The 21,697-nt window shown below is 47.0% G+C and overlaps 1 long non-coding RNA gene across 1 annotated transcript; it reads left to right on the top strand.

The window, feature by feature from the left end:
- The first annotated feature begins 1,415 nt into the window (after window positions 1-1,415).
- LOC135379096 (uncharacterized) lies at window positions 1,416-9,185 on the top strand. The gene is made up of 3 exons (XR_010418710.1): window positions 1,416-1,580; window positions 6,438-6,549; window positions 9,047-9,185. It is a non-coding gene; the product is annotated as an uncharacterized LOC135379096 (long non-coding RNA).
- The last annotated feature ends 12,512 nt before the right edge of the window (window positions 9,186-21,697 follow it).

Raw genomic sequence — 21,697 nt, forward strand, 5'->3', positions numbered from 1 at the left:
TCAAGATATCCTGTCTACATACTACGCTTTAGATTGATTTTGAAAGAAAAAAAATGGAGATGGTAGTCTCGAGCCACTCGGGACTGGCTACTCCAGGACGCGTTATTAATAAAAGAAAGGGAAACTACACTAACGTCGACGCTTTGAAACGCTTTAAATCCGCGTCGACTATCGTATTTTCACGCGTATTAGCCGCGGCTTATACGCGAATTTTTTTTTTTTTCGCGGACGCTCTGCGGCTTATCCACGGGTGCGGCTTATCTGATGGCTATTGTTCCCTGGTATTTTCCCCATACCCCGGATTACACGAAAGGACCGACAGTGCCTCATGTTTTTTCGGAACAGGACCGCCCTGCTAGTGCACGAACAATACCGAACAAGGGCGGGTCCACGTTCGAGTGGACTGACCTTCCGAATACATTCCCCCACGAAGCTCTAACAAAAGGGCTGACAGTGATTCATGTCTCCTGGAACACCACTAATTCATCAATCGGCAAAAAACACGCAACAAGGGCACGATCCGATCTTAGTAGAACACTACAACTGACCTCCTTTGTTATACATCATGCCGACACCGGAATATGGACCACAGGGTTTATGACCTTCCCTACGGTCTCCTTTGTCGGCAGGAAGGGTTCAATACACCTGACATCGGGATAAAACGTGGTCAGCTAAGCGTCAGTTCTCATTTGACCTGAGCAACATCATTCGTGGACACGGGCACGGCAGTTAGAGGTAAGGCACGGCTCCAACGCGGAGGCGCAGCTACGACAGCGGCTTCAAACTAAAAGTCGTCGACGTCGCGGACCAGTACGCGAACAGGGCAGCTGGCAGGCAGTACGCCGTCGACGAGCGTTGAGAGTCTCTAATGATTTTGTTTGTGCATCACTGGTTTAGCGCACAAAGCAGTCGCGTCGTATTACCCGCGGCTTATCTGCGAGTGCGGCTTATCTGCAAAAACATTTTTCAAAATGTATCAAAAAACGAGTCCTGCGGCTTATCTGCGGTGCGGCTAATACGCGTGAAAATACGGTACTTGCGTTACTGTATGTTTCGCACATAATACCCAGCCTCGTTAAGAACAGCCCAAGACAGCTGTGAACGGAACGGCTGCGTAGTATGAAAGCGAACGGGTCAGCGCATAATGAACGGTACGCGAAACAAAAGAGTATTCAAAAGAGGCAAGTGTATTCCACGTGTACGGCCAGTTTATTACTTTCGAACGTGTTGTGCCGCTGTAAATAGATGATGTTTGTCGTCGCTTGCGTTTCCAATATGGCGTTTCCAATGGCCTATACAGTCAATAAACCTCAACTCGCTTCTCTAGGTAATATATCACGGTTAAATGGCTACAACTGCACGTTTACGACCGTTTAAACCTCGGAGACGTACCAGAGTAAAAAGTGCACTAATTAACTGGGGGGAAAAAATTCTGGAAGCCGCAGTGTTTAGTGGATGAACCAGAGTGTGGAAGAGCGAGAGATCAGTAATGTACGTCTTCCACTGTTGCGTAGTCCTGGCGGCCCTTTTGGCTGTAGCTTTCGGGAGGGAAGGTCGTCAGGAGATATATGTTGAGAATGGTGAGTAGAGTTATTATACGCTAACGGAGACCCATAATGTAAGACGTGGACGGGACTCCAACTGCAAGGATGACTGGTGAAGCACGACGAAGAATAGCACCGCGAGACAATCGCGGCGAATTCTCGAACTCGTTAAGTCTGTAAACTCGTTAACTCCAATTATTAAGGTTCACGGGAGCTCTACATCCAAATAAGTCCCACAAAAAGGGGCACGCTTGAAATTTTCAACAAGTCAAGTAAGAAAACGATATGATTCGGAATCCGGCTGCCCTGCAAGCGCATTGTTCAGTATTGACTTGGCAGAAAGTACAAATAAGGAAAGGACCTCAAAAAGATTTTAACAAGTTGCGAGCTCTCGTGCAGTGTGCACATCGTTTGCAGGACTCTTGCACCAAAGCCAGGAAAAAAAAAGTTTTGACGCACTTCGTTTTTGTATCTTTTTTGTCGATTCTGTATATCATGGAACTGCGGTAATGAGTACGGAATGAGAGCGGTAATGAGAATAATGAGGACGGTACTGTGACCTGCGCTGCGCTGGAATTCAATGTCCACCTCCGTTCTCCATTTCTACACTTCTCGGTCGGCATTGCACACGTGATCTTGAACGAGGCAAACCAATGCGTTACCAACTGGGCTGCACTCTTAAAACACATATATGACTCCATTTTGGAGAGTACAATTCCTCTCAAAATGGAGTCTCCTCAGCCCCTTTAGGGAGTGAGGAGACTTTAGACTTCTCTTTTCCCCGAACTTCCATTTTTTTGGGAGTGGGGCTACGCTCTAAATCCTACTGGAGAGTAATATTACTCTGCGCTAGGGAGTAATGGAGTAATGTTACTTCCTTGTGGGAGTGAGGAGACTCTTTTTTGAGAGTAATCGTACTCTCCAAACGGGAGTGATACATGTGGCAAGAAAAAGGAGTTAAAGTACACCTTTCTTTTTTTTTTTTTCAAGAGGGTTCCGAGGCCGGTCAACTCTATACGCAGCGATTTGATTCTCGCGGTTTGCGCGTTAGGCGGTAAATATGTGTGTTAGGTGGTGACACCTGCGACAGAGAGGCAGCCTTCAATGATAATTGAAAATAAATCGCAGTTGAACACGAGCCCAATGCCACCGGCTGTGCAGCGTGTCAGCTTGCCAGGGAAGATTGGACAGTTTTAGAACTCGTGTTCCACACATGATGGAGCTACGCACTCGTTCTCCAATGTTCATTGATGTCAATGATCATTGAGTACTCCCCTATCGCTCTCAACTCATAACCTCCTCGATCGTGTTTTTGAATGACGTTTCATGTTCGAGATAGAGTCACTAAACAAGCTACGCTTCAGAGTATCGACACTGAGTTCCAGGAGCGAGCATGCGCCATCTTGTTTCGGCGCCACGCTACCCACGCGCACGCGCACCGCGCACGTCAGCGCACGATGCCATCTATCGTGCGCGGGTGAAATGTTCCTTTCGTTTGCAACAGGTCCCCCAAACTCACCTCGGAAAAGCGTGCAACGAAGAAGGCCGCCACTAGATACCCCACAGTTGCCGTTCCGGATCACTTCAGCGCGCTAAGTTTAGCGGCAAAATGTTTTTGTTGTTTCTGCGAATGAATCTAGTCTTTATATGTCCAAATAAAACGGGTATAACAACTTTCTGTGTCGTGTTTCACTTTTTGGTCCCGTTTTTAAACGTGTTGAGCGATCGGAAGGATCTAGTGCACGGCTGCGTGCATCACATAGCGTACCTGTCGTACCAGGCGCCGCAGGCGCTGCAGTCGTCCATTTCTCCTTCGGTGACTTGGCCTGCCTTGGATTGTGCTTCAACTGGATCTTTAGCGCACTACAATCAAACGCAAGCCAACGTCTGGTAACAATGGGGTATCTAACGGCGGCCTCCGGCATTGCACACATCGGGATAGGAACAAATACATGGGAAAATGGCGACCTTGGGGGACCTGGTTTGCAAGCACCATTTGACGGCCTTGAGATTGACCTTGACATTGTAGCAGCCCCAGCGGTGTCATCATCATCTTCGATCAGCCTCTCGCGGCCGCGTAGCCGGGGAAAATGAATCAGTTGGGCTCTCGCCGCCAAACCAGCCGGTTCTCTTTCTTTCTCCTGCTTGCTCCTGGCTTCACCGAAGAACTTCCCTCAAGGCCGCTACCACATGCCCTTGGGCAGAAGCACTACCTCTCATACACTGCTGTGGCTAAGAATAACCGTCAAACAGGACCTCCACTGTACCCCTGCTGAACTTGTCTACGGGGCCACGCTCCGTATTCCCGGTGGCTTCTTCCCATCTTCTACCCCGACCACTGCCGTCGACATAGCTTCATATGTAGAGCGAGTACGGTCCTGCCTTGCCGACCTCCAGCCCCCCCCCCCCCCCGCCCGATCTAGCGCCCGCCCGTCTTACCAGCACCCTCTCCTGCAGACGGCTACCCACATCTTTTTCAGGCACGACGGGGTCCGCAAGCCCCGCCAGGCCCCGTACGACGGACCATTTCTGGTCTTGTCCCGTGGCGAAATAGCGCGAAAGGTTTTGATGCGTGCAATTTGTTTCCCAGAAAAAAAAAAAAACGCACATAAACATGGCTTCGCGCGTTCACCCTTAACTCGCCACTCCAGCTATAACAAGGATGAGGAGGTAAGATGCCACATCACTGATGACTCAATAAGGAGAACTCGTTCTGGTCCTCCGGTCAGTGGGGGTCAGCGTCTTGTCCCTTTGCTGCCGTAAAGCAGTTTTGCCGGCTCTCCAGGAGAATTGGGGATAGAAGGAGCGGCCGAACCATATCCGAGCCAGGAGAAAGACTTCTTCAGAACCGTGAACAGCCGAGTAGCAGACGACAGCGGAGTAGCAGACAACATTTCTCTAGACCAATCAGCGCGAGGTTCCAGGCAGAAGACAGAGTGATTACAGCTCTCTCACCAGCGTTGCGCACGGTCGCTTCTTGCGACGTATTTTAAATTCAATTTCTGCGATAATGATGACTCCGCGGTGTAAATAACTTAGCATGGCGCATCTTACTCTGCATCCTAACAGTTTTATACATAGAAATCATACGTAGAAAGGCTAGAAGAAAAGCTGGGAGAGAGAGAGAGAGTGATGGGAGAGAGCGAAGGCGTTGTACCGAGGCAAGACCCTCTCCCATTGCCCAACTCTGGGAGGCGCCATGATCGATGTTTTGGATTGAACCGGATGCCACCACAGCCTTTCCGCGTGTGAAGACTAGGCACGTTCGGCGCAACGCTATCCAATCCAATGCAAGTCGCTTCCGCTTCCGCTCTGCTCCGCGTGCCATGCCGTGTGCGAAGTGTGTTTGTTTTGTCACCGCTCAACCAATAGGCGAACAATTTGTAACAGGGGAGCGCCGCATTGGATTGACTGACATTCCTGGTGCATTCCCGCAGCAGCTTAACGAAAGTATAGCCACAATGATTCGTGCTTCCTGAACGCCACTGACATGCCGATCCACAAAATACACCCAACAGGGGCACGATCCAATCCAATCCAATCCAATCTAGAAATGACCTCCCTCGTTGTACACCATGCCGAACCCCGAGTATGGACCACGGTGTTTATGACCTTCTCTGTCCTCTCTTTTGCTGCACAAATGAGTTGTGGCGTATTGCTGATCTGCGTCTAGGGCTTGTCGGTCCGAAAATTTACAAAACGTTCCCAAAAACGGGCCCTGCTGCTTATCTGCGGTGCGGGTTATGCGTGTCAAATTACGGTAATTTCAAAATAGCGTGCTCGTGCACCCCTCTGCACCAGTGAACTCGCTCGCTTCCGGTTTCGCTACGCGCATGCTCAACGACCGCGGATTTAAAGGATCAGTGAAGACCATCCTAATGGTAGGAGTATTAGTGTGATAACTTAAACTTAGCGAACACATTTAAGCGATACCGAAGACCTGTGGGCTTGGATTCCCTAGGAAATGGGTATCTTACTGTTTAAACCTTGTGGTTGCAACATGAAACAACAACGCATTCGAACTCGTAGGAGACACCTTTCGTAAGACGATAGGCCCACCGTATCGATCATGGCGGTTCGCGTGTTGAGACGCCCCTCTTCGCTGGCTTGGTTTCTAGTTATTATGAGAGTTCTGTGTTTTTTTTTTTATTTATTTATGAGAATACCTCACGTGCCCTCGGGGAGCGTTGAGTGAGGGGGGGGGGGGTTACATCAGCAAGTCAGAACAGAACAGAATCATCAGAACAGATCATCAGAACAGAAGCAATTGAACACTTTGCAAAAAAAACAAGCAAAAAAAAAACACTTATGTGAAAACGTTAAGAAAACATATGCGATGATAATGAAATTAGACACCAAAACTGGCAGCTAGCTGGCTGCGAAAAACTGAAAAGTCGGAGTTAGCTACGATAGACTGGGGAAGGTCGTTCCAAGCACTGATGGTTTTGGGGAAGAAAGAAAATTGTAAATGAGATGTACGACATGGAATGTGGTCGATTTTATGGGCATGATCGATCCTAGAGGAGATGTAGTGGGCCATAGTGATGTACCCTGGACGGATGGTTGTGGTGTAGTAGAATTTGTGGAATAAACACAGACAAAAGTATTTCCTACGGTGTGCAAGAGGAGGAAGATTGATAGAGGCCTTTAAAGATGTAATACTGGACGGAAAAGAATAGTCCGATAAAATAAAGCGAGCTGCCCGATTCTGTAAGGATTCAAGAAGGTCTACAATGGTGCACAAAAGTGGTTGCATTGGTCCACATTGGTGGTTGCATTGGGTGCATTGGTCCACAAGTGGTTCTATAGGAAAAAAAACTGAGTGTTAAAAATGACCTCTGTGTTACTTTAATTCTCTTAAAGGGGCACTTGTTTTATCTACTTTTGTCACAGGAATGTGCGTCACCAAGTTTGGATTGCTGCGAGACCATCAGATTTACTACGACAGGGCTGCCTGCTACATGTACTATTGCATGGCCCGGGAGCACGCTTTATATTACGATGCGTAAGGTTTCATTCTCATCAGATACACCGTAATTTCACGCGTACTAGCCGCGGCTTATGCGTATGCTTATGTGTAATAGTGACTCTCAGAGCCGTATATTAAGAGGGAGTCTGGCCATTGGGAGGAGTCACAGAAAGAGGTTCGGCCTGTCAATCACAGTTTCCGTTCCCTGATTGGTTTGCTTTTTATCTAGGGGGTCGCCATGACATCTCGCTGCCACCCAAAGTGCCGACGAAAACAAACACAGTGAAACGCGCATTTCGTGACAAAAAAAATGACAGACTACCCTGATTTTACGCTGCAAATGTACATCCTAATATACGTTTCTCGGTCATCACTATCAACTTGTGCTCATCCATCGATATCTAACCGAAAATAATACGTTTTGTCGCCGGTGTTAGGCTTAGTGAACACGGCGATCACAACGAAATCATAAGAAGAACGGCGCTGTGCTGTACAGTCTTATATTTAATTGCTGGATTTCACGGATATAAACGCTCTTGCCTTTTATATTCCAACTATTCATGTGGATTTGTTTAAAAATCATACCGACAACAGAATGTGTCCCAGCAGGTGGTTCTGTCGACAGCGGCACAAAGACGGAAGCAGACGACAACTCCCAACGTGCCTTACACTCCCTAGGTGGCGTTCATCAAATTTGCACAAAAAATGCACTAGTTTTGCATATTGCGAGAGATATCCATTTCAATCCTATCCAATCCACTTGCCACCCAAAATAGCGCTGCTCATGTTGGATAATGGGGCAAATAGTGAGGATAGGCTGATTGATAGCGCCTTATATCTCAAGACTTCATTGGTCGGAAAGTTGAAAAAGTGGGTGGTGCTTCAGGTATAGGCATGACCCATTAGTGGCAGACTCCCCTTTAATATACGGCACTGGTGACTCTGGAACAACACCTCCCAACCAATAGGCGAACAATGAGTGACAGGGAAGCGCCGCATTGGATTGACTGACATTCCTGGTGCATTCCCGCAGCAGCTTAACGAAAGTATAGCGACAATGATTCGTGTCTTCTGAACGCCACTGACATGCCGATCCACGAAATACACCCAACAGGGGCACAATCCAATCCAATCCAATCTAGAAATGACCTCCCTCGTTGTACACCATGCCGAACCCCGAGTATGGACCACGGTGCTTATGACCTTCTCTGGCGTCTCTTTTGCTGCACAAATGAGTTGTGGCGTATTGCTGATCTGCGTCTGCAGCTTGTCTGTCCGAAAATTTGCAAAACGTTCCTAAAAACGGGCCCTGCTGCTTATCTGCGGTGCGGCTTATGCGTGTCAAATTACGGTAATTTCAAAATAGCGTGCTCGTCCACCCCCCTGCACCAGTGAACTCGCTGGCTTCCGGTTTGCTACGCGCATGCTCAATGGCCATGGATTTAAAGGATCAGTGAAGACCATCCTAATGGTAGGAGTATTAGTGTGATAACTTAAACTTAGTGAGCGCATTTAAGCGATACTGAAACCACCGCGGTGTGTCGTGACCAGCGCGCTCGTCCACCCCCCTGCACCAGTGAACTCGCTCGTTTCCGGTTCGCTACGCGTATGCTCAATGACCATGTATTTAAAGGATCAGTGAAGACCACCCGAATGGTTGGAGTATTAGTGTGAGAACTTAGACTTAGCGAGCACATTTAAGCGATACCGAAACCACCGCGGTGTGTCGTGACCAGCGCGCTCGTCCACCCCCCTGCACCAGTGAACTCGCTCGCTTCCGGTTCGCTACGCGTATCCTCAACGACCGTGGATTCAAAGGATCAGTGAAGGCCGTCCATGTGGCAGGAGTATTAGTGTGATAACTTAAACTCAGCGAGCACATTTAAGCGATACCGAAACCACCGCGGTGTGTCGTGACCAGCGCGCTCGTCCACCCCCCTGCACCACTCGCACCCCCTGCACCACTCGCTCGCTTCCGGTTCGCTACGCGTATGCTCAATGACCGTGAATTTAAAGGATCAGTGAGGGACCGTCAGTGTTAGAGTCACTAAATAGGGAGCAGAGTAGCGACACTGAGCCACGCCGGCGAGCGAGACCGCCATCTTGGGTCCGGCGTGGCTGCGTCGCCTAGCAACGGGACGCCAATCCCTACCCTTCTCCGCCGGAGAACTGCGCGTGATCGCGCCAGCTCGCAACCCAGGAAGCCGGCTTTGGATGGAAGAGACTCAACATGGACGGCACGTTCTTGGGAGAGGAGAAACCACGTGGCACGATCGGCTCAATCGAGGACACCGAACGGCGGCTCCAGCGCGGAAAGGAATGCTATACTCTGTACCCGTATTCAATTACTCTAGTCTATGTCGCAGGAGTATTGGTGTGATAACTGGCGCTAAAAGACAACCGCTAAAGACAACTGTAACTCGATACAGCCTTCAAGGTGTAAGAGCAACTGTCCTGTGTCTCTAGCCTGTAGATGGGTTGACGTAACATTGAAGGTGTCATCTTAACTCGATACCCAACGTTCCTTTTACAGGTGTGAAATATCCAATTACGAACCGAGCAGGCCAGGCTGCAGAGTCATAGGCCATGAGGAGGGAATTTATCCAGTGTGCTGCAAACGCATAGAATCGTGTGAATACTGATCGTCAATAAACCGAAAAGGCCACCTACAAGTAGCGAGTTTCCTTTTCAGTGATGTTCTGAGGCTGGAACAACATACAAAGGACAAATACAATACAAAGCCTCAAATTCCGTTAGAAATTAATGACGAAAGACGGAAGTCGCTGAAAAGGTTAGCCAGCTGTAGGAGTCGAACCCACCCGGTAATCCAGAAGATGCGGGTTCGACTCCTACAGCTGGCTAACCTTTTCAGTAACTTCCATCTTTCATCGTTCCTTTTCCGTGAAGAAGACCGAGAGACACGGACACAAAAGACGACACACTTAGGTTCTCAGACACAGCAATAAATTTATTAGTTCATCTCAACTTAAAAGCTAAAAATCTTCGAAGGGGTGCGAGAGGGATAAAAGACGCATTGCTAACTACGTTTCCCCTGGTGGCAATCTCCAAGGATTCCCGAAACAACCTCCGGTGTGCGTAGGGTTCCTACGCAAGCACTGTAGTGTCCTTGAAGCAAGGCTGGCAACCTTTACAATCCCGTAAATGATCTACCAGTTCCGAAGACCCGGCCATTCTTTCAACATTTGCTGCATGTTCCCTAATCCGGTCATTGAGGCACCGGCGCCGGGCCTTTTCCGTGCCACGCTTTAGAGAACAACGGTATAGGAAAAACGACGACGCCTTACATTTTAGGGAAAGGTAGGTTTGCTTAGTGAACAGCTTGTTTTAGTGAATCGTTTTTTTTTTTTTCGCCACGACCCAGTCACGTGACTACTTCACTTCCTCTTTCCACTGGTCATTCGCCAAACCGTTTCAAACACCCTTTGACGAAAAACGATTCACTTAAACTAAACTAAAATGGGAGGTGCCCGGGTTCGAACCCCGGTGCCGGCTGTGCTGTCTGGGGTCTTTCTTTGGGGTTTCCTCAGGCGCTTTCAGACATGTGTTTGCAAAGTTACCTTAGAAGTCGGCCCAGGACGCACATGTTGATGTTGCCCGCCTCTGGCCTACAACGGCGAGCCCACATCAGCGAGGCCTTCATCAGCAGCACCACCACCGTCACTAAAGCTCTACTAAATACGTTTTCAGCGAAGTGACCTGAACTTCGCGAAAGTTTCGGTTTCGCTCTTGTTTCAATGAGATTCCTGGAAGTCAGATGCTGAGCACCAGGGATTCGAACGGAATCCGGACCGGCACCGAAAACCGTACCCGAACCGTTTTTTTTTTTGCCGGAACCCAATCCGAACGCAAATTTCCTGACGCTGTCGAGCCCGAACCTCAACAGAAGCAAAAAAAAATGTCAGAAATAAATAAATAAATAAATAAGTAATAGCGGTAACCGTTTCGCAATGAAGCGGTTCTGACATAAAGGTAATCAGCATATGAGTTCAAGTGCCGCTAAATTCGCAAACGAGGAATCTTTCGTCTTCATATAAATACTAGAAGTCACACTCTAAAAAAAAAAAGAAAGAAAGAAAGAAAGTAAAAGGTAACGTGGAAATAACTTCCCACATTTACTCCATTTCCACTCCCCCTGTCAATCGGGTACTCCCCTTTCTTCCTGCACTTACCATGTAACTCCATCACTGCAAATAGATGCTCCCTCTTGCGGGCCAAATTTTAACGGACGAGTGGTGTGTGACGTCGCCCTCCTTCAGGTACGGTTATTTTCGAATTATAAATTTGTGTACTACAGTGCAGTCATCCATATATTGAAACACTTTTGTTGTATATTTCATTGTATTGTATACTGTTTCGCACTAAGACTCTGAAGGCCTGTTCCGACATATAGCGATTTGCAGTATAGCGCTAGAAAATGGCGCGATATTTTCCTCCTCGCAGTGCTGTATACTAGCGCTAAAAATTAGCGTTTGCCGGAGTTGAGCTCTTGTAAACTTTTTCAGCGCGAGTATTAGCACGACATTAGTGTTGGCCAATGAGGAGGCCCTTCAGCGATGACGTCGCGGAAGTTGTGGAGGAGTTGTTTTGCTTCCGCATTTAACGGCACGGCGACCTCATTGGAACCGGCGAGTCTATCATCCAAAATGCCACCAAATTACCAGGCATTTTGGATGACACACTCGCCGGTTCCAATGAGGTCGCCGTGCCGTTAAATGCGGAACCAAAACAACTCCTCCACAACTTCCGTGACGTTGTCAGTTGATCGAAATTTTTCGTCTGAATGCTGTTGGACACCGGAGGCGCCATGATGAGACAGACCGGGAACGAGCACCCAACTTCCGCTAAATTATAGCGCTATCGCCACTAAATTATAGCGCTAGTGCCGCACTAGCAGACGAGAACAGCGCTACCCTTTCTCTGAACGTGAGGTAAGTACGCCTTAAGTCCAGTTCCCACATGCAGCGCTTCGCTTTATAGCGCTAGAAAATAGCCCTCAAAATCTTGCGCTGTGTTTCTCCCTGCCGTTCTCACATACAACCGAGCACATAGCGCTGTCCTGTTGGGGTCACGTGATATCTCGTTGCGACGTGATGCACCGGTACTACAGTGATTGCGTACTGTCGGCGTCGGGTCTCCGCAGCATGAAGGGGGTATGACACCTTCGATGCTGTGATCGCGACACCAGACTATAGTGACCAAACACTCATGCATTGGCAGGCGAAACTCGTGGTCATTTTCACGACGTCGTCATCGTCGTCGTATTCCCGTCTTGCTGCTTCGAGTGATCGGAAGCAAAACAAACCCCAGCTTCCGCGACGTCACGGCTCAAAGAAGCTCACGATTGGTCAACGCAGGTTCATCGCTAATATAGCGCTAGAAAAGTTACCGGGGCTCTACTTCGACAAGAGCGGTTTCATAGCTGCTTGCGGCAATGCGAGGAGGAAAATATAGCGCAATTTTCTAGCGCTTTGTAGCAAAGCGCGATATGTGGGAACTGCCCTTAAACCGTCCGATAACAGTGAGCGCTGTTTTGTAGCGCTATATTAGCGCGCTGCTATATATATCGGAAGACGCCTTCAGTTGGTGGAGCTCTCACTGTTACGTGAGAGCGCATCGTACAATGTTACCTTCTGGCACCCCATTTACGCCGAATACTTATCGCGGAGTTTACCGGCTTCGAGGGTGTTTCCCAATGAGAGTTACTGAGGGAAGCTCATACCTTTTTTTTTTTTTTTAGTGTCTGGTTCCATGGGACTACTGAATTTCTTAGATGGAGGTATCACACCCCTACTTTTTGTACACTATCATAACACATCCAGTCTTCGTTCGCGCACAACATTTCTCATCCCCAACGGGTATGCACATATTGTATTGCTTATAAGCGGGTACACAGATATTCCGAAATAAGAAATTCCATGGATGATTCCAACGCAGCTGCAAAGCTCTAGCATCAATCTGTTTCATGGTGTCAGCAGGATGCCTGTAAAAGTTTATGCGTAAGTAAGCAAGTAAGTAAGTAAGTGTTATGGTAAGTAAGTAATAAGAAAAAATACATTCTTCAAGTCATGTTTTCGAAGGAACCAACTTCAGCATCGCAAACGATTATTCTGCGGCTACGTGGCTAACCCGGCGGAAACTTGTTGAGATTGGCAAGACTCAGTCGTCGTCACTTAAGCTGTGGCATGACAGATTATACATAGGGAGTGACATGTTTCGCCTTAATCCCGCCTTTTTCGCCTTAATCCCGATTCCGCCCGGTTATGCCCCCCCCCCCTCCGAACTGACCTCCGACCAGTTTCAACCCGCCTTCTCCCCGAATTCCAAACACTATGAAATCCTCACGTGACGTTTCCGCTGAAGACGAACAAAGGTCGCTACGTGTGTCAGCAATACACCCAGATGTGTCAACACTGCCCATGCCTTCGGGGATTACCGCTGGATCACGATCACGAAAAAAAAAAACGAAAGAACAAAAAAGAGAGATTAGGAAAGGACTTAATAGACAGGAGGAGAAACAAAACCAACCTATAACACCCGAAGGCACAGCTATCGCCCGATTTCTCCTCGCTTTACAGGTTGAAAAACAACGCCCGATTTTTACCCCCCGAATATCAGAAAGGCGCATTTAACCCGAACCAGTCACTTCCTAACCATACATTGGCACAAAGTGTTGTCGATATGACGGTGAAGACTCTTGTGTTAGAGGATTTTCAACATAACAAAAAAAAATACATGGTCAGAGGTCAGAAGGTCACCTATTGCAGTCACGCTGCTCTACATGATTGCCACGAATATCCGGAGTGTCATACCGAAGCTTGCAGGTTTACATGACCTTGAATATGCAACCGCCGTAGATACCGTGTAGTCTTAACCGAGACACGGTTAGCACCTGCTCTAATAGTGAACTTTACGGCATGCAAGAATACTGGAAAAGCCGGGAGACAACATAACTGGACAAAAATGTAGAGAAACTCAGTCTTAACATAACAACACAACAAGAAATGATGAAAGATCAAAGACGATGATGGTAGAGCCCTGGTGATGATGATGATTTGTTTTTGTTTTTCTGGCGCAAAAGCTACTAGGGCTATAATGCGCCAAACAACAAGGTAATGTGATGAACCCAGTTAAGAATTTAAATGCTCATATTAAAACAACATGGCTAGTGGTGGCTTAAAAAAAACATGAAGGGGTAAGAAAAGAGCTCACTGTAAATTCACAGTTTGTTAAGATATCCAATGTTCTTTAAAAATGTATGTACTCCAGTAAAAGGAACAGTAGGCTCGTCATCCAGCAAAAGAGCTGGATGAAGAGGTAAAGAGTAACGATAAAATTCAGGGTAGAGCCCTGGACCCCTAGTCCAGAAGATGTGGGTCCGAGTCCTACAGCTGGCTTACCTTTTCAGTGACTTTCATCTTTCATCGTTAATTTCTTAGGCAACTTGAGGCCTTGTATGTGATTGTTCCTTCTATGTTGTTCCAGCCTCAGAACATCAGTTCTCTCATGTTCAACATAACAAGGTTTACGTAGATATGAAAGAACTGATGTTCTGAGGCTGGAACGACATAGAAGCGACAAATACACACAAAGCTCCAATACAAAGCCTGGAAGTCGCTGAGAAGGCGTGTTAGCTTTGCTCAATTGGTAGAGCCCTGGACCGGCAATCCAGAAGATGTGGGTTCGAGTCCTACAGCTGGCTAACCTCTTCAGTAACTTTCATCTTTCGTCGTTTACTTAGACGTTTGGTCCGTCCTGCGACGGACATCATCAGTGCCAAACTGAATGAGAGATTGCACAACCGGTCGCTATTTAAGGAGATGGGAATATTGTTGGGGGAAGGGGGCCACGGTTTTTGTTACAAACCGAGGGCTTACCGCCTATGTGCCTAGACTCTAGAAGCTTCCTAGGTCCCCATCTTTGTTCTCTGGCCAAGGTTCGAGCCAGAAAGCTTCTGGCAATGTTCTTTAGTTTCACGAGTCTGTTCAAGGCCTTCCACCTACCCGTCGACCCCTATTGCACTCCACTTTCAGTACATTGTGCTGCTTGGGGAGTTTCCTCAGGGCAGGACCCTGTTCTTCTGGGCACCGTTTTCCTCATTGGCATGGTGTTGAAAGGGTTAGGTGTGACGTGTTAGAGGTTTATGCGAATTGTGGGTCAACCAACAGCCCGGAGAGAAGAAAGGGTCCGTACGGGCTTCCACGGCCGGAGTGAATGGCAGCTTTGTTAGATTGTAGAGGGGATTATGTGAACGAAGTGATCTTGGCTCGAGACCGGTTACAGAAATGGGAGGTTCACGTGTACAGGGACGGAACGGGACAACAGGCAGGAATTGGCAACCATTTCGAAAGATACGGAGGTGAGTGGTGACGTGGAGAAAATTCAAGAGCGAGAAAAGCATTTTGTATTTTATTTTATTTTATTATTATTATTTTTTTAGAGATATATATTCGTAATACAAAGTTGTGGCATGCAATAAAGAGATCAAAAAGCAGTGGCCATGCAGAATATAACAGATGATAAATGGGATTGAATGGAAAGGACTGAGCATATTTTATTTGTGAGGTTTTCTAAGGTGCCTTGTGATTTGCTGATACCGAACGAGTGAAGAGCGTTGAACTTGTAAATGAGATAAGACTCCCTATCACGTCTGTCACGTGTGGATCTGAGCCCGGTTTCTAGAATATCCAGTTTAATGTTGTCAAAGTTCAAAGTGTTCGGCGACTGCTTTGGGGAGTTTGTTGGACGTGTCGGTTCTGTGTCAGGTAACTTGTGTACAGTTGCCTAAGATGGCTAAATTGCTGATTACATCATACGGAGTCCATAAGATCATATAATCTCTGAAATGTTCCGTAAGTTCAGGTTCGGACGGCATTAAATCTAAATTGCTCATCATGATTAAAAATGTATATCGAGTATCATATTGGCTTATATTTTGCCCAATTACTCCAACACTCTCAGTTGCTTATGGAGTGGAAAGTAGGAAAGATCGGTCCAGCCTTTAAATATGGGTATAGCCACGCAGATAGTAACTACCGACCCGTTTCTTTAACGAGTGTTTGTTCTATATCCTACAATATGTTATTTTCTCTCACACATCGTGAAATTCTCCGAAGGGAATGATTTCTTTTATGCACTCCAGTATGGATTTCGCAAAATTCATTCATGCCAAACCCAACTTGCATGATTTCTTCATGACATCTATCTAAACTCAGATTCTTCTTGGCAGACAGATGCCGTTTCTCCAGATTCCCGAGAGGCTTTTGATAAGATTCCTCGTAAGTACTTTCTGCTGAAATTGTCAACTCTGAGCTTGGACTCCTCCGTGTACAACTGGACACTTCAGTTTCCCTCCTGATGTTCACAGCTTGTTTAGTGTAACAATTTTCTTTCTGGTCGTGTTCTTGTTACTTCTGGTACTTCTGGTACAGGGCGGGGTGCTAGGTCCTCTTCTCTTCCTGATTTATATCAATGACCTTCCTAAGGATCTTACCTAGACAATGCAAAATCTCTTCTACTCTCAGCTTACTTTGCAGCGTGACCTATCGTTAACTCATTCGTGGTCTGTCACCTGGAAATTATGTCACCTATTATTTCCCTACATGTTGGAGGATACGTCGGATTGGTTCATTATTAATGCTATCTGTTGATCATGTTCATTCGAATTATTTCCTTATGTCTGCGCTGTTCACTAACTCAGTCAAGTTCACTCTTCAACAATCTGATTAATTAAATTTGTGTCACCTTGGAAGATTAAACTTAGCTTCCATATTGTGCTCGAAGTTACTTACATCTATCAGAACTTGTAATTAAAGCTCCACTGTTGCAATGATGGTGCTCACGTCTCAGACATTTTATAGCTAGAAGTGAGTGCGGGTGAGCAAACTTGGACCTGCACCCACACAGTACCCGCGCGTGTGTGACCCGCAACCACACCCGCACCCGCAAGAATTTCATCTGGGCGACCCGCACCCGCAGTGCTGTCTCTATGCCCGCATATTCGCATAGGGACCCTCAGGGAGAAGTGAGCGATATAGACCATAGAAATCTTAAGGCGTATGCTCGAAGGAAACTTCCGAAACTGGGACGTACGGGCGAGGGGAGCGCCATATTGAATCAGCTACTGTTGCCGCGGCGCATGCAAACAAAGGAATTCCGTAAGCATACAGCAAACATAACCCCAAAAATGTTTTTGGATCAGTAACACACCGCCAGAATCCATGAAACCGTAAGATATATGAAAAGACACACACACACGAAGAAACAGACACGACACGGACGCCACAAGGGGGCGCCGTCTCCGCCGGTGCCTCAACCAGCCTTGACTACAAGCCTGGATAGGCGGCGGATGCTGACAAAATATGCAGCCGACGGAAGCAGAGGAGCAACCGAGCAAGTGTTGCGACAGTTTTTGGAACTGTGGCTGCTTTCACGGGATGGAAATACACGATGTTTCATCGGCTGATTCAATATGGCTGCCTCCGAGCGCATACATTGAGAGAGGGAAAGAGCCCCGTTCAAGTGCTTTGCTCTCCTGCGATCCTCCTCCACGGCTTTCCTTCTAGCCTCTCTCCGTAAGATTTCTATGATATAGACGTTCTTCTTGTTCTTCTTAGGAAGGGAGTTGCCTCAGGACAGAAGCCGCCGATATTCTTCTTGTTCACTCTCTGCGCGATGAAGAAGACCATGCGGGCACGATGCATCAGCCTTACCGCAAATCAATAGATGCGTTCCTTCTGTTAGTTATTGAAAGTCCACTCGCCCCCTCGTCCACTTTACCGCTGTTTCTACTTTAAAGCAATGGGAATTCTGAGCGTTGGCAACGTGTCTCGGATGGCTTCAATCGTATGCCAATAAAACTGTGTAGCAGACGACGCGCAGTGTGTCACGGAGCGGCGCGCCGTCTGCTACAACTGCAATTCAACAAGGAGCCACATATCATATGTCTGCATTGTTAATCGAACTCGCCCACCAGCCCTTACCTGCTGCAGTCTGGCACATGGATTTATACGGCCAACGACATAGGGCACTGCTCAGCTGGCGTGTGACAAAGAGGGATCACTAAGTTGGCCACGGTTGCATTGCGGGCACACCCGCATTTTACCCGCTACCCGCAGTGACCGCGAATTCCTACCCGCAAGTCGTGATAATGTGCGGGACACTGCGGGTATCCGCAGGTATACCCGCACCTGCGCTCAACTCTATTGATAAGTAAACTCGTAATTTTGATTGTAATCGTATTGAATAAGAATATCTTCTTTGATGAAATGTACTATTCCATTTTAATTCTGATTCATTGAAAATGTGTGTGTGTGATTACCGTTAATAAAAAACTGTTGTGTTTGATGTGTGATACCTCTTCGAAGCTATTGTACAGTACCAGTAATAAGCACACTCTTTGTTACGTGGATTGTGTTCAGGACCGGCGATAGGGTAAGGCGAGTAAGGCGACGCCTTAGGCCCCGCGCTTATATACGCCCCACGCACGAAGCCCTTAACCAGGGATTACTTTTTTTAAATATCAAGTATGCACTTAATCGCACGCGGGATGTTCGACTAAAACAGAAATGAGCGAAGAATGTGTCATGTGCTACTCCGTCATGGGGTGAGAAAAAAGTCACACTTTTAAGAAAAATCCACCAACCCTGCAAGCTATACCGAGGATTTCGCACCCTTCTCTGCTGCTTCCATTTCCCGTACTGCTAAAATCTCCCACCGCGAAAATCTTATCATTTCGTATCTTTTCATTACTGCTGGTGTGAAACAGGCCCCGCGATGTGGCTTTGCCTCAGGCCCCGCGCACCCGTAGCACCGGCCCTGATTGTGTTTCTGCTGCTTCAGGTTTTTGACTGGGTTTTTCTCCTTCACAACATAACTCGCAGCACTATTGACACTAATAAAAATATTTTCACTTGTACACTTGTGTGTGTGGCTATTCTTTGCATGTATATACTTGTATGTAAGCCGCTCAGCGCACGGTTTATGTAGCGGAAAAAATTGTGAGTGAAGTTTGCCCAGGTGGCAAAATGGCGAAAAAAGTCGGTCCAAGCTAAAAATTACCCAATGATAAGCCCACGCGCAGCCCTCTCCCACCGGTAAGCGCACGGACAAACCGAAAATACGCGAGTGAAGTCGGCCCAGGCGCGCCTAGTGGGCCCGCTTTTCCTACGACCAGACCTATTACTACTCGGAAGATGGTACACAGTGCACATGTGGCATGTCTAGTAGATATCCAGACACATCCATATTACATGCCATGGATCATCGGAAGCTCATCCATAACTATGGAATCATGTCCTCTAGATGTACCTTCTGGACATCTGTCACATCCAGTGTTTGTGAGGCATTTTGACGTCTAATATAAGTCCTATCGACGTTCTTGCCGGATTAATATGCGACAATATAGACTGGATTGCATATGCAGTTTTTCGGTTATTTTGTGTGCATGAACAGCGCAAATGCCGTATCCGTGGCCGTACACCCAACTCGACACAGCCTGTGCATTTCTCAGTAGCCTCTATTGGCGTGCTGAATGGAACATATACTAGAATACAGATAATTGTCGGATGTTTGTTCGGGGTAGTGGGGGCCGAAAACATGTGCAACGGTGACGAGGATGTGTTTCTGCAATTAATATGTACTTCTGCGATGAGTCAAACTACCCGCTGGCATTTCTGACATTCCTACCTGACAAACATTGTGTTTGTAATTCAGGCTATTGTCTATGATGAGGTACCTACTGAGTGGAGCTGCCAAACTGATAGGTTTCCTGTGTTGGTGGAAGAGTGCAACGCAAATACTTTGGAGAGAGCAGGACGCAAACATTGGAAAAACTTGTTCTTCAATATGTCACGTTCTCACAAGATAGATTCCCTTTCTTGTAGCACTATATGTAAACATTACTAGTAAATTGTACGACAAGTACCACAAAAAAGAAAAAAAAAACAAAAAAAAAATTTAGTACCAGTCAATATTGTACCTGTTAAATGGATGCACAGAGGTCGTCTCGAACATGGGTACAGTGAACGTCCCATAGACGTCCACCGTCTACAACGTACTAACCGTACGTATAATATATATCGATTAGACGTTCCCTTCGGTCTTATAGATGCTTGAATATTTCTGGTACGTCTAAGAGACGTTTGTGGTTTTATTGGGACAGTGACAGTATGCAGTCCGTCTTTTTCGCGTGCGATGAACCATAAAAAAAAAACTTTCCTCATTTTCGTGAAACACCCTGTATACAGCCTCCATCCAAGTTGTGAAACAATCGCCACCACCTGTCTCGCAAATCGGCCGGAAGAACATAACACGTGTCAACCCGAATCCTTGAACGAACGAGGAAAACAGGGTGGCAGACGTGCTGCATCCCAGGCAGCACAATGCACTGTAAGTCGAGTACAATAGGGATGGACGGGTAGGTCGAAGGCCCTGAACAAACTCGTGAAACTAAAGAACATTGATAAGACACATACCGTCCGCCCCTATTGCACTGGACCTTCATTGTGCTGCTTGGGATATTACATTGCGCATAAACCCGTTTTCTTTGAAAATCCAAGTCCCTTGTGCAATCAGCACTAGTTCTAGTACTAGTCCTAGCTTGTTGATAACTATTATATGGGAGCCAGTCCTTTTGACTGGTCTTTCGCCTCGATGCCCACAGACGTGCAATGTACCAGGCCCGGCAAGGGGGGCAGCCGGTTATAGACCCCCGGGGCTCGGGCCTCTTCAGCGTCCCGTTCGACCGAAGATCTTACTTGTATCACCAGGTGACCTGAGGAGGGGGATCCGGGCAGGACGCATCAGTGAGTCATCCCCAAGGCCCGGGACTCGCCGGCCCTGCAAGCTATTAACGTCAATGCGAAACCTGCGTTTTTGCTATAACCCAGCTTTCGTTGAAAAGTCCGTACACTGTAAACGCTTTCACACCTTTAAAGGTGTAATAATGTGCATGGCGCACGCCCTTTTTGGTGTAATTTTGGTAACATCATAATGGAGTACGGTTTAGCACTAATTTTCTTTACTGGCATGCTGTCTGTCCTCCAAAAATTCAGTCTTTCAAGTCTCAACATTGTTGAACAGTATTATAGACACTTGCACGTGCTCGATTATCGCTAGCGATGCATATATGCATTAGCACGTATCTACTATGTCCAAGATATAATGAGAGCAAGGTTTGAACTGACACCCGATCTTTTGTAATGCTCTTTGAATTTTGTAAAATATCAACCTGGATGTACAATGTTAGTAACCAGGTTTAATGTGCATGGCGCACACCTTTAAAGGCGTGAAAAAGTTTACAGTGTACTAGCTACGAGAAACTCCCTCCCTTATATGCTAAGCAGGGTGTCGAACCGCAAAAAAATACCGGTTCAGTTTGGATTCGGGTTTGCGTGGTCTGGATTTCTTTCCTGTTGAGCACCGGTTCGGCCATGCCAAAAGTCGAACCGGTACAACACTTCCGTTTTATACGTCGCATAAAACTGCTTTTATCAGGAAATGCGTGGGTAATAGTTTCTGCTGTTGTTTGCATTGACGTTCTTAGTTGGCAAGTACTCCCTTTGGCGCGAGAGGAGAACTGGATGAGCACTTGCAGGTATAGCGTCCACGACGATGAACTGCTGTAGTCCTGCTACTTTCTGTTCACATAGTCGCTTTCTTCACATGAACAGTGCTAGCAAGGTACACTTTAACAGAGCGAAATAAGATGGACAGCATTTTAGAAAGACCGCGGTACTGCGATCCGAAAGCGTACGGAAGCACGTCAAAAATAAGTCTGCCAGCCTTCGTCAGTCCGAGGTCGCAGCAGAGTACCACAACATAAAGGCAATGTGTCGCGACACCATTGCACTGCCAGTAAGCAGGACTACATTTATTTTCTAGACCAGCACTCGTACAGGCATCGTTCTGCGTATGTTTCTTCTCCACTTCTCATGTTTCTCCCTTGTTTAATTTGTACTGCTCGCATGTAACGAAAAATGTAGGCCGCTTGCTTAAACACATATTTTTTCTATGCAGCTACACAACTAGCCTACACTCTTAAAAATGAACTTCACTGCATAACACGCTCCTAGCCAACCATCATCTCGAATGATATCGTTACCTGCCTTGATTTGTTGAAAACGGGAGGCGTACGCCTTTTTTGTGACACTTATGCTGTTCATAA

This window comes from Ornithodoros turicata, chromosome 1 (genome assembly GCF_037126465.1).
Source record: "Ornithodoros turicata isolate Travis chromosome 1, ASM3712646v1, whole genome shotgun sequence".
Lineage (NCBI taxonomy): Eukaryota > Metazoa > Arthropoda > Arachnida > Ixodida > Argasidae > Ornithodoros > Ornithodoros turicata.